The sequence below is a fragment of the Phoca vitulina genome, unplaced genomic scaffold (assembly GCF_004348235.1).
Source record: "Phoca vitulina isolate PV1807 unplaced genomic scaffold, GSC_HSeal_1.0 scaffold7, whole genome shotgun sequence".
In the NCBI taxonomy this organism is placed as follows: domain Eukaryota; kingdom Metazoa; phylum Chordata; class Mammalia; order Carnivora; family Phocidae; genus Phoca; species Phoca vitulina.
In genome coordinates this window covers 52921315-52932603 of record NW_022589710.1, presented here as the reverse complement: position 1 = coordinate 52932603, position 11289 = coordinate 52921315, and the positions used below count along the sequence as shown (strand labels likewise).

At 41.2% G+C, this 11289-nt stretch overlaps 1 pseudogene; it reads left to right on the top strand.

The window, feature by feature from the left end:
- Window positions 1–7532: 7532 nt before the first annotated feature.
- LOC116632767 lies at window positions 7533–8976 on the top strand (annotated as a pseudogene).
- The last annotated feature ends 2313 nt before the right edge of the window (window positions 8977–11289 follow it).

The window sequence follows — 11289 nt, the reverse complement described above, 5'->3', positions numbered from 1 at the left end:
AAAAAAAAAAACATTTTTATTTTTCATTTTTAAAGTCATATTCTATCCCTTCATAGTAGTTACCCGTATTTTTGGCATATATATATAAGTTGTTCTCTCTTTAAAATCTTGAGATAGTTTCTTCTAACAGATCAAAATATACTCTAAATCTCTAGTGTATGGTTTTTTTCTACTCCCCTGCCTGATCACATTCTCTCCCTTTTTTTCTTTTTAATCCTCTTCTTTCTTTTTTCAAACAACTTATCAAATCCTTTTTTAAAATCTTTTATAATTTCCATCTTTACAGTCATATTCCATCCCGTCATCATATCAACCCTTATTTTTGTACATATATAAGTTTTTCTTTCTTTAAAATTTTGGGAGGGACTTTCTTTTAACAGACCAAAATACACCCAAAATCTAGTGTGTGGCACTGATCTATAATCCAGCCTGATCATATTGGATCACATTCTGTTTTTGTTTTGTTTTGTTTTGTTCTGCTTTTGTTTGTTTTTATCTTTATCTTTTTCTTTTTTCTTTCTTTCTTTCCTTTTCTTTTTTCTCTCTTTCCCTTTCTTTTCCCACTGCTTCAGGTCTTTTCTGATTTGTTTAGAGTATATTTTCCGGGGACGTTGTTACCCTGCTAGCATTTTGTTCTCTCATTAATCTATTCTCCTCTGCACAAAATGACAAGACGGAAAAAATCACCTCAACAAAAAGAACAAGAGGTAGTACCGACTGCCAGGGACTTACTCAAGACGGACATTAGTACGATGTCAGATCTAGAGTTCAGAATCATCACTTTAAAGATACTAGCTGGGCTTGAAAAAAACATGGAAGTTATTAGAGAAACCCTTTCTGGAGAAGTAAAAGAACTAAAATCTAACCAAATAGAAATCAAAAAGGCTATCAATGAGGTGAAATCAAATATGGGGGCGCTAACTGCTAGGATAAATGAGGCAGAAGAAAGAATCAGTGAGATAGAAGACCAAATGATGGAAAATAAAGAAGCTGAGAAAAAGAGAGATAAGCAACTACTGGATCACGAGGGCAGAATTCGAGAGATAAACGATACCATAAGACGAAACAACATTAGAATAACTGGGATCCCAGAAGAAGAAGAAAGAGAGAGAGGGGCAGAAGGTATAATGGAGCAAATTATAGCAGAGAACTTCCCTAATTTGGGGAAGGAAACAGGCATCAAAATCCAGGAAGCACAGAGAACCCCTCTCAAAATCAATAAAAATAGGTCAACACCCCGACATCTAATAGTAAAACTTACGAGTCTCAGAGACAAAGAGAAAATCCTGAAAGCAGCTTGGGAGAGGACATATGTAACCTACAATGGTAGAAACATTAGATTGGCAACAGACTTATCCACAGAGACCTGGCCGGCCAGAAAGGACTGGCAGGACATATTCAGAGCACTAAATGAGAAAAATATGCAGCCAAGAATACTATATCCAGCTAGGCTGTCATTGAAAATTGAAGGAGAGATAAAAAGCTTCCAGGACAAACAAAAACTAAAGGAATTTGCAAACACGAAACCAGCCCTACAACAAATCTTGAAAGGGGTCCTCTAAGCAAAGAGAGAGCCTAAAAGCAACATAGACCAGAAAGGAACACAAACAATATACAGTAACGGTCACTTTACAGGCAATACAATGGCACTGAATTCCTATCTTTCAATAGTTACCCTGAATGTAAATGGGCTAAATGCCCCAATCAAAAGACACAGGCTATCAGATTGGATTAAAAAACAAGACCCATCGATATGCTGTCTGCAAGAGACTCATTTTAGACCCAAAGACACCCCCAGATTGAAGGTGAGGGGGTGGAAAACCATTTACCATGCTAATGGACACCAAAAGAAAGCTGGGGTGGCAATCCTTATATCAGACAAATTAGATTTTAAACCAAAGACTGTAATAAGAGATGAGGAAGGACACTATATCATACTTAAAGGGTCTATCCAACAAGAAGATCTAACAATTGTAAATATCTATGCCCCTAACATGGGAGCAGCCAATTATATAAGGCAATTAATAACAAAAGCAAAGAAACACATTGACAACAATACAATAATAGTGGGGGACTTTAACACCCCCCTCACTGAAATGGACAGATCGTCTAAGCAAAAGATCAACAAGGAAATAAAGACTTTAAATGACACACTGGACCAAATGGACTTCACAGACATATTCAGAACATTCCATCCCAAAGCAATGGAATACACATTCTTCTCTAGTGCCCATGGAACATTCTCCAGAATAGATCACATCCTAGGTCATAAATCAGGTCTCAACCGGTACCAGAAGATTGGGATCATCCCCTGCATATTTTCAGACCACAATGCTTTGAAACTAGAACTCAATCACAAGAGGAAAGTCGGAAAGAACTCAAATACATGGAGGCTAAAGAGCATCCTACTGAAGAATGAATGGGTCAACCAGGAAATTAAAGAAGAATTAAAAAAATTCATGGAAACCAATGAAAATGAAAACACAACTATTCAAAATCTTTGGGATACAGCATAGGCAGTACTAAGAGGAAAGTATATAGCAATACAAGCCTTTCTCAAGAAACAAGAAAGGTCTCAAGTACACAACCTAACCCTACACCTAAAGGAGCTGGAGAAAGAACAGCAAATAAAGCCTAAACCCAGCAGGAGAAGAGAAATAATAAAGATCAGAGCAGAAATCAATGAAATAGAAACCAAAAGAACAGTAGAACAGATCAACGAAACTAGGAGCTGGTTCTTTGAAAGAATTAACAAGATTGATAAGCCCCTGGCCAGACTTATCAAAAAGAAAAGAGAAATGACCCAAATCAACAAAATCATGAATGAAAGAGGAGAAATCACAACCAACACCAAAGAAATACAAACAATTATAAGAACATATTATGAGCAATTCTATGCCAGCAAATTAGATAACCTGGAAGTAATGGATGCATTCCTAGAGATGTATCAACTACCAAAACTGAACCAGGAAGAAATAGAACACCTGAACAGACCTATAACCACTAAGGAAATAGAAGCAGTCATCAAAAATCTCCCAACAAACAAAAGCCCAGGGCCAGATAGCTTCCCAGGGGAATTCTACCAAACATTTAAAGAAGAATTAATACCTATCCTTCTGAAACTGTTCCAAAAAATAGAAATGGAAGGAAAACTTCCAAACTCATTTTATGAGGCCAGCATTACCTTGATCCCAAAACCAGACAAAGACCCCATCAAAAAGGAGAATTACAGACCAATATCCCTGATGAACATGGATGCAAAAATTCTCACCAAAATACTAGCCAATAGGATCCAACAGTACATTAAAAGGATTATTCACCACGACCAAGTCGGATTTATCCCTGGGCTGCAAGGTTGGTTCAACATCCGCAAATCAATCAACGTGATACAATACATTAACAAAAGAAAGAACAAGAATCATATGATCCTCTCAATAGATGCAGAAAAAGCATTTGATAAAGTACAGCATCCTTTCTTGATCAAAACTCTTCAGAGTATAGGGATAGAGGGTACATACCTCAATATCATAAAAGCCATCTATGAAAAACCCACAGCGAATATCATTCTCAATGGGGAAAAACTGAGAGCTTTCCCCCTAAGGTCAGGAACGCGGCAGGGATGTCCACTATCGCCACTGCTATTCAACATAGTATTGGAAGTCCTAGCCACAGCAATCAGACAACAAAAAGAAATCAAAGGCATCCAAATTGGCAAAGAAGAAGTCAAACTCTCACTCTTTGCAGATGATATGATACTTTATGTGGAAAATCCCAAAGACTCCACCCCAAAACTGCTAGAACTCATACAGGAATTCAGTCAAGTGGCAGGATATAAAATCAATGCACAGAAGTCAGTGGCATTCCTATACACGAACAACAAGTCAGAAGAAAGAGAAATTAAGGAGTCGATCCCATTTACAATTGCACCCAAAACCATAAGATACCTAGGAATAAATCTAACCAAAGAGGCAAAGGATCTGTACTCAGAAAACTATAAAATACTCATGAAAGAAATTGAGGAAGACACAAAGAAATGGAAAAACGTTCCATGCTCATGGATTGGAAGAACAAATATTGTGAAGATGTCAATCCTACCTAGAGCAATCTACACATTCAATGCAATCCCCATCAAAATACCATCCACTTTCTTCAAAGAAATGGAACAAATAATCCTAAAATTTGTATGGAACCAGAAAAGACCCCGCATAGCCAGAGGAATGTTGAAAAAGAAAAGCAAAGCTGGCGGCATCACAATTCCAGACTTCCAGCTCTACTACAAAGCTGTCGTCATCAAGACAGTATGGTACTGGCACAAAAACAGACACATAGATCAATGGAACAGAATAGAGAGCCCAGAAATGGACCCTCAACTCTATGGTCAACTAATCTTTGACAAAGCAGGAAAGAATGTCCAATGGAAAAAAGACAGTCTCTTCAACAAATGGTGTTGGGAAAATTGGACAGCCACGTGCAGAAGAATGAAACTGGACCATTTCCTTACACCACACACAAAAATAGACTCCAAATGGTTGAAAGACCTCAATGTGAGACAGGAGTCCATCAAAATCCTAAAGGAGAACACAGGCAGCAACCTCTTTGACCTCAGCCGCAGCAACTTCTTCCTAGAAACATCGCCAAAGGCAAGGGAAGCAAGGGCAAAAATGAACTATTGGGACTTCATCAAGATAAAAAGCTTTTGCAAAGCAAAGGAAACAGTCAACAAAACCAAAAGACAACTGACAGAATGGGAGAAGATATTTGCAAATGACATATCAGATAAAGGGCTAGTATCCAAAATCTATAAAGAACTCATCAAACTCAACACCAAAAGAACAAAGAATCCAATCAAGAAATGGGCAGAAGACATGAACAGACATTTTTCCAAAGAAGACATCCAAATGGCCAACAGACACATGAAAAAGTGCTCAACATTGCTCGGCATCAGGGAAATCCAAATCAAAACCTCAATGAGATACCACCTCACACCTGTCAGAATGGCTAAAATTAACAAGTCAGGAAATGACAGATGTTGGCGGGGATGCGGAGAAAGGGGAACCCTCCTACACTGTTGGTGGGAATGCAAGCTGGTGCAGCCACTCTGGAAAACAGTATGGAGGTTCCTCAAAAAGTTGAAAATAGAGCTACCATATGATCCAGCAATTGCACTACTGGGTATTTACCCCAAAGATACAAAAGTAGGGACCCGAAAGGCTACGTGCACCCCGATGTTTATAGCAGCAATGTCCACAATAGCCAAACTGTGGAAAGAGCCAAGATGTCCATCAACAGATGAATGGATAAAGAAGATGTGGTATATATATACAATGGAATATTATGCAGCCATCAAAAGGAATAAGATCTTGCCATTTGCAACGACGTGGATGGAACTGGAGGGTATTATGCTGAGCGAAATAAGTCAAACAGAGAAAGACATGTATCATATGACCTCACTGATATGAGGAATTCTTAATCTCAGGAAACAAACTGAGGGTTGCTGGAGTGGGGAGTGGGGTGGGAGGGATGGGGTCACTGGGTGATGGACACTGGGGAGGGTATGTGTTCTGGTAAGCGCTGTGAATTGTGCAAGACTGTTGAATCTCAGATCTGTACCTCTGAAACAAATAATGCAATATATGTTAAGAAAGAAAAAAAGAAGAAGAATGTAGCAGGAGGGGAAGAATGAAGGGGGGGAAATCGGAGGGGGAGAAGAACCATGAGAGACAATGGACTCTGAAAAACAAACTGAGGGTTCTAGAGGGGAGGGGGTTGGGAGGATGGGTTAGCCTGGTGATGGGTATTGAGGAGGGCACGTTCTGCATGGAGCACTGGGTGTTATGCACAAACAATGAATCATGGAACACTATATCTAAAACTAATGATGTAATGTATGGGGATTAACATAACAATAAAAAAATTTAAAAAAAAATAAAAAAAAAAAGGGTTCAAACTTTCAGTCTGTACTGCTGAGAGTATATCATGAATGATCTCAACACACACCAAAGGTAGCTGTGTGAAGTGATGGATGTGTTGATTAGTTTGATTGTGGTAATTATTTCACAACATATACATATATCAAACATCACGATGTGCACCTTAAATTAATACAATGATACCCCAATAAAACTGGAACAACATAACTTGCTGATTCTGATGCCTCTTCTTTAAGCTATTTCAATATCCTGTTTATAACCCTAATATTCATCATATTTGAATGAAATTTTTGGGGAACCCATATGCCTTCTTGGATTTGCTATTTCCTTGCTGAAAACAGGGATTATCTCTTGTACGTTTTTTTATTCTCCTAACCAAGCATTAGGCTTGGCCTGTGGTAACTGCTCAGTAAAATTTTACTGAATAACTTAATGAAGCTCTATTATTCCATTAATAAATTTTAAACCATCACATTTAAAATTACAACAATTTTGGGGCGCCTGGGTGGCTTGGTCATTAAGTGTCTGCCTTTGGCTCAGGTCATGATCTCAGGGTCCTGGGATCGAGCCCCGCTTCGGACTCCCTGCTCAGTGGGAAGCCTGCTTTTCCCTCTCCCACTCCCCCTGCTTGTGTTCCCTCTCTCGCTGTGTCTCTCTCTGTCAAATAAATAAATAAAATCTTTTAAAAAAAATTAAAAAAATAAAATTACAACAATTTTGGGGAGGATGAAAGTTTAATGTCGCTTTAAAAATGACCATTTTTAATAAAGGACATTTTAATAATTCCATGATAAGAATTAGCTTATATTTCAAATCCCCTGCCTATAGATGAATTAGACGTGTATTAGCATGTATGAATTACATTTTCAAGACATTTAAACCGCAAAATTCACTTAGTAATCTTTCCAAGTTTTTGTGATAAACTAAGTTTTCCTCGTATTTTATTTCGAAATATTTCTTTTTTTTTTTTAAAGATTTTTTTTTATTTATTTGACAGAGAGTGATAGCGAGAGCAGGAACACAAGCAGGGGGAGTGGGAGAGGGAGAAGCAGGCTTCCCGCTGAGCAGGGAGCACAATGCAGGGCTCGATCCCAGGACCCCGGGATCATGACCTGAGCCGAAGGCAGACGCTTAACGACTGAACCCTCTATTTCGAAATATTTCAATTCAGTTTCATACCCGAGTCTTATATCTTGTTATATATCACAGCTGTCTCTTATTATATATAAAATATATCTTCAAATATATATTCCCATAGCTGAAATTTGACTAACAGAAAAAGATATGTAAATGGAATGCCATATGTAATTTTGTTTTTGAAATCAACGTTTTGGTAAGCTCTTCCCGCCCTTCCGAAAGTTACTCCAGCAGATTTTCTCTTTGCCCTGGGCATCACAGACACAGAGGTGGGACCAGCTCTAGCCCCTGCTGCATGCCATACGACCAAGCCATGAGCGCATGGCTCCTTTCTGAGGCCAGGCCACCCCAGGGGAGGCTGGGGCCAGGAGCAGAGCAGTCCCAGCCAGGCCTTGGCACAGGCCAGGTTAACCAGTAAGGACTCCAGGGATGTAATGAACTCAGTTCTGTTCCCCCTCCGTGGTGATGGTTGATGGTAAGTGGGGCAGCCCTGCGCCCGGCCTGGCCCCCAGGCGTCACCGAAGGAGGTGGAGCCCCCAGCTGAGCTGCAGCACCACCTAGAGCACCTGCTGTGCCCAGTGGTTGGAGGCAGCTCTGTGCCTGCCAGAGAAAGGCCCATCCCAGTGCAGGAGAGCCTGGCCTCCCCTGGAATGGGCTACACACTGTGTGATGTGTGATGGCAAGGTGGGCCTTACTGCAATGTGATACATGCCAGCACGCTCAGCACTGACAATGAGGGGCAGTTCGAGGAGCTCACGCAGCTGGTGGAGACCACACCTCACATGCAGATGGACTCTGCACTCGCCTCATGAAGCCACAGGTCATGGATGGCACATGGCCCTGGAGGAGCTCTTCCCCTGCATCTGGGCGCTGAACAACGACCTGAAGCTGTTGCAGACCCCTGGGCTGGGGAGGTGGGGTGGAGGGGTCGGGGGGGAGGTTGGAAACCAATACGAGTGCTGGGAGGTTACTGCGGGAAAAAAGTCGCTGTTCAGTGCGTGAAGAACGACGCCACTGCCCAGGCCTTCCTGGCTGAATCCTGGGTCATGACACGGTTTGGCCACAGCAAGCAGGCCCAGTTTCTGAGTGTGATCCTGGAGGAGAAAGGCGGGCACTACATCGTCACTGAGCACATGGTCAAGGGAGCCTGGTGGATTATCTGCCTCACAGACATCTCCTCAAATTCTCACTAGAAATCTGAAAGGTCATGAAATACCTGGAGGACAACTACTTTGTCCTTGGACACCAGCATGTTGCAGCCAAGGACAGTGTGGCCAAGGTCAGTGACTTCCACCTCACCAAAAAGGCCGCTAGCTTGCAAGACACAGGCAAGCTTCAGGTTAAGTGGACAGTCCCAGAAGCCCTGAAAGAGAAGAAATTCTCCACCAAGTCTGGAACATAGAGTTTTGGAATCTTTCTCTGGGAAATCTACTCCTTTGAGAGAGCGCCTTGTCCAAGAATTTCCCTGAAGGACCTCGTCCCTCAGGTGAAGGGTTACAAGACAGATGCCCCCAGGGCTGCCCAGCTGCAGTGCCCAAGGTCAGGAAGAACTGCAGGCACAGGGGCGCCTGGGTGGCTTAGCCGTTAAGCGTCTGCCTTCAGCTCAGGTCATGATCCATCCTGGGATGGAGCCCGCATTGGGCTCCCTGCTCGGCGGAGCCTGCTTCTCCCTCTCCCGCTCCCTCTGCTTGTGTTCCCTCTCCCGCTGTGTCTCTCTCTGTCAAATGAATAAATAAAATCTTAAAAAAAAAAGAACTGCAGGCACCTGGACTCTGCCCCGAGGCCCTCCTTCCTGCAGCTATGTGAGAAGCTCCAGCATGTCAAAACCCATAAGTTACACTTACAACTGCTGACTGTGACTGCTGACTTCCGCACAGGTCATGGCCCGGTGGGGACAGAACCTGCATAGATTGTGGGCCTGGTGCCCCACTCACTGGTCCCAAACCTGAACTGAGCCCAGAGGGACAGTGGATCTCTTTCCTCTCTTCCAACCTGTGCACCCCCTGTCCCCCACCCCAGGCCCCACCTAGGCCCAGCACCTTCTCTCATAGACCAGACTGTGGGGCTTGACCCACTCTAAGGTTCAAGAAGGGAGGAAGCAGACGCTCCCTACCATGGTCAGGCTTCCTCTAGCCTCCCAGTTTGTCTTAGAGTTTTAATTCCTTTCCTTTATTGAAATTTTTATTTTTGATGTGTGTTTTTATCATAATTATTATTATTAATTTTCAAGACGAGAAAGAAAATACCCAGCAAATGGGCATTTTACAAGAAGTACAAATCTTGTTTTTCCTGTCCTGACCACAAAGGTTGGGGAGAGGAGGTCTCTCTTTAGGGACCCATCACTGGAGCCTTGTTCCCCATTCTGTGATCCCCGTTGGGTGATGCCTCAGTCTCTGCCTTTTGTTCTTAACTGTGTTGCACTGTTCGCATGTACTCAAGGAAGACTTCTGTCAGGGACTTATAGCTCGTGTGCCACTGTGGCCCACATTTTTTGTGAGATGTGATCATAATAAACCACTTCACAAGGGAAAAATATGCATAAATACATAGTATTAGGACAAACTCTGGCATCCACCAATTAGCGTGTAAAATATTGTTTGTTGACATTATTAGAATAAACAAATAGGTAAACATTAATAATTAGACTTGTACTATCTGGAGACTTTTGATATCTATTAGGCAAACCAATCATATATATTTGCCAGCACCTGTTTTCTGTCACTTTCCTCTTGACCATAGAAGCATCAGTACCAACATTGGACGGTGAGAGAGCAGTGAAATTCTTCACTGGGGCTGTGGCCTGAGAACACTGAATACAGCATCAGTGTTGACATGAAGGACTTTGGAATCAGAAAACCTGGGTTTGGGTCCTATTTGAATCTCTGACTAGATTGGGACTTCAGCTATTAGCTTAATTTATCTAAAATCAAGTTTCCTCACATGCAAAAAAGCAGTCAATATTACCTACCTCATAAGACTCTTCTTAGCACTATGTGAGAAAATACGTTTTACTCTTCAACTAGTTAGTGTCTAGTACAAAGTGACTTCACCCATAATTGTAGTTATTCTTAAGTCAATCTATGAAATGATGATACCCAATGAAGGCTTAGCTGGACTGGTCATGGTGTGAGAATCATCCATCTATTAAATCAGGGATGCTCAGACCTGGAAGGAAAGGCAAGTTTGCAATCCATAGATTATTTGGGATTTGAAGTAGGAACTCTGCTGACTAAAATTCTCTATGGTTGCAAGATCTGAATTTGGAATCAGAAAGATGGAGTTTCGAATCCCTTAGATCAGTTACTAAAGCATCCACATCTTAGTTTCCTACTACAAACATAGGGATTCATTTTTTCTAATGCTTATCATGCACTAGATAGTTTGCTGGTGATTAAATATTAAGAGGATCTGAGAGATGATGTATATTGTGTTCTTAGTGTAGTTCCTATCAAATACTTAGCTGCTTCCCACATTTGGGGGCCTTTTTTGTTATTCACCAACTACCATATTTATATTTAAGACCTCATTATACTAAAATTATGCATTTCCCTGCCTAGCATATGTCCAATTCTGACAGGGCAATACCTACAGATGACAATGTGACTAGTGTCCCCAGATTTGAAATATACCTGATCTGAAATATACCTCATATTTAAAGTAAATCTTAGCTCACACCATTCTGATGTTAATTCACCATTTAAGATAATATGTAGTTAAATGGTAAATATTTTAGTGGCACACAATATTATTCCCTAATAACCCTTGGGAGAAATTATCAGGCCTAGAATGCTCTTAAGTCTGGTATTACACAGGACAGCTTTCTTGTGGCTACTTGAAGATCTAATAATTTTTTGAGATCATTTTAATTTTTAAATGTCTAAATGTTCTTAAAAATTTCCACATACATAAATCATTTCAAAAGCCCTTGGAAAGAAAATAAAATCCAAGTATTTTTGATATGTAGGCTAGTTTCAGTCCCAAAAGAACATCAATTAGGAGAAATTTGAACATTACTTTTCCTTTGACTATTAAAAATATTTGATGTGGGCGCCTGGGTGGCTCAGTTGGTTAAGCGACTGCCTTCGGCTCAGGTCATGATCCTGGAGTCCTGGGATCAAGTCCTGCATCGGGCTCCCTGCTCAGCAGGGAGTCTGCTTCTCCCTCTGACCCTCCTCCCTCTCATGCTCTCTGTCTCTCATTCTCTCTCTCACAAATAAATAAA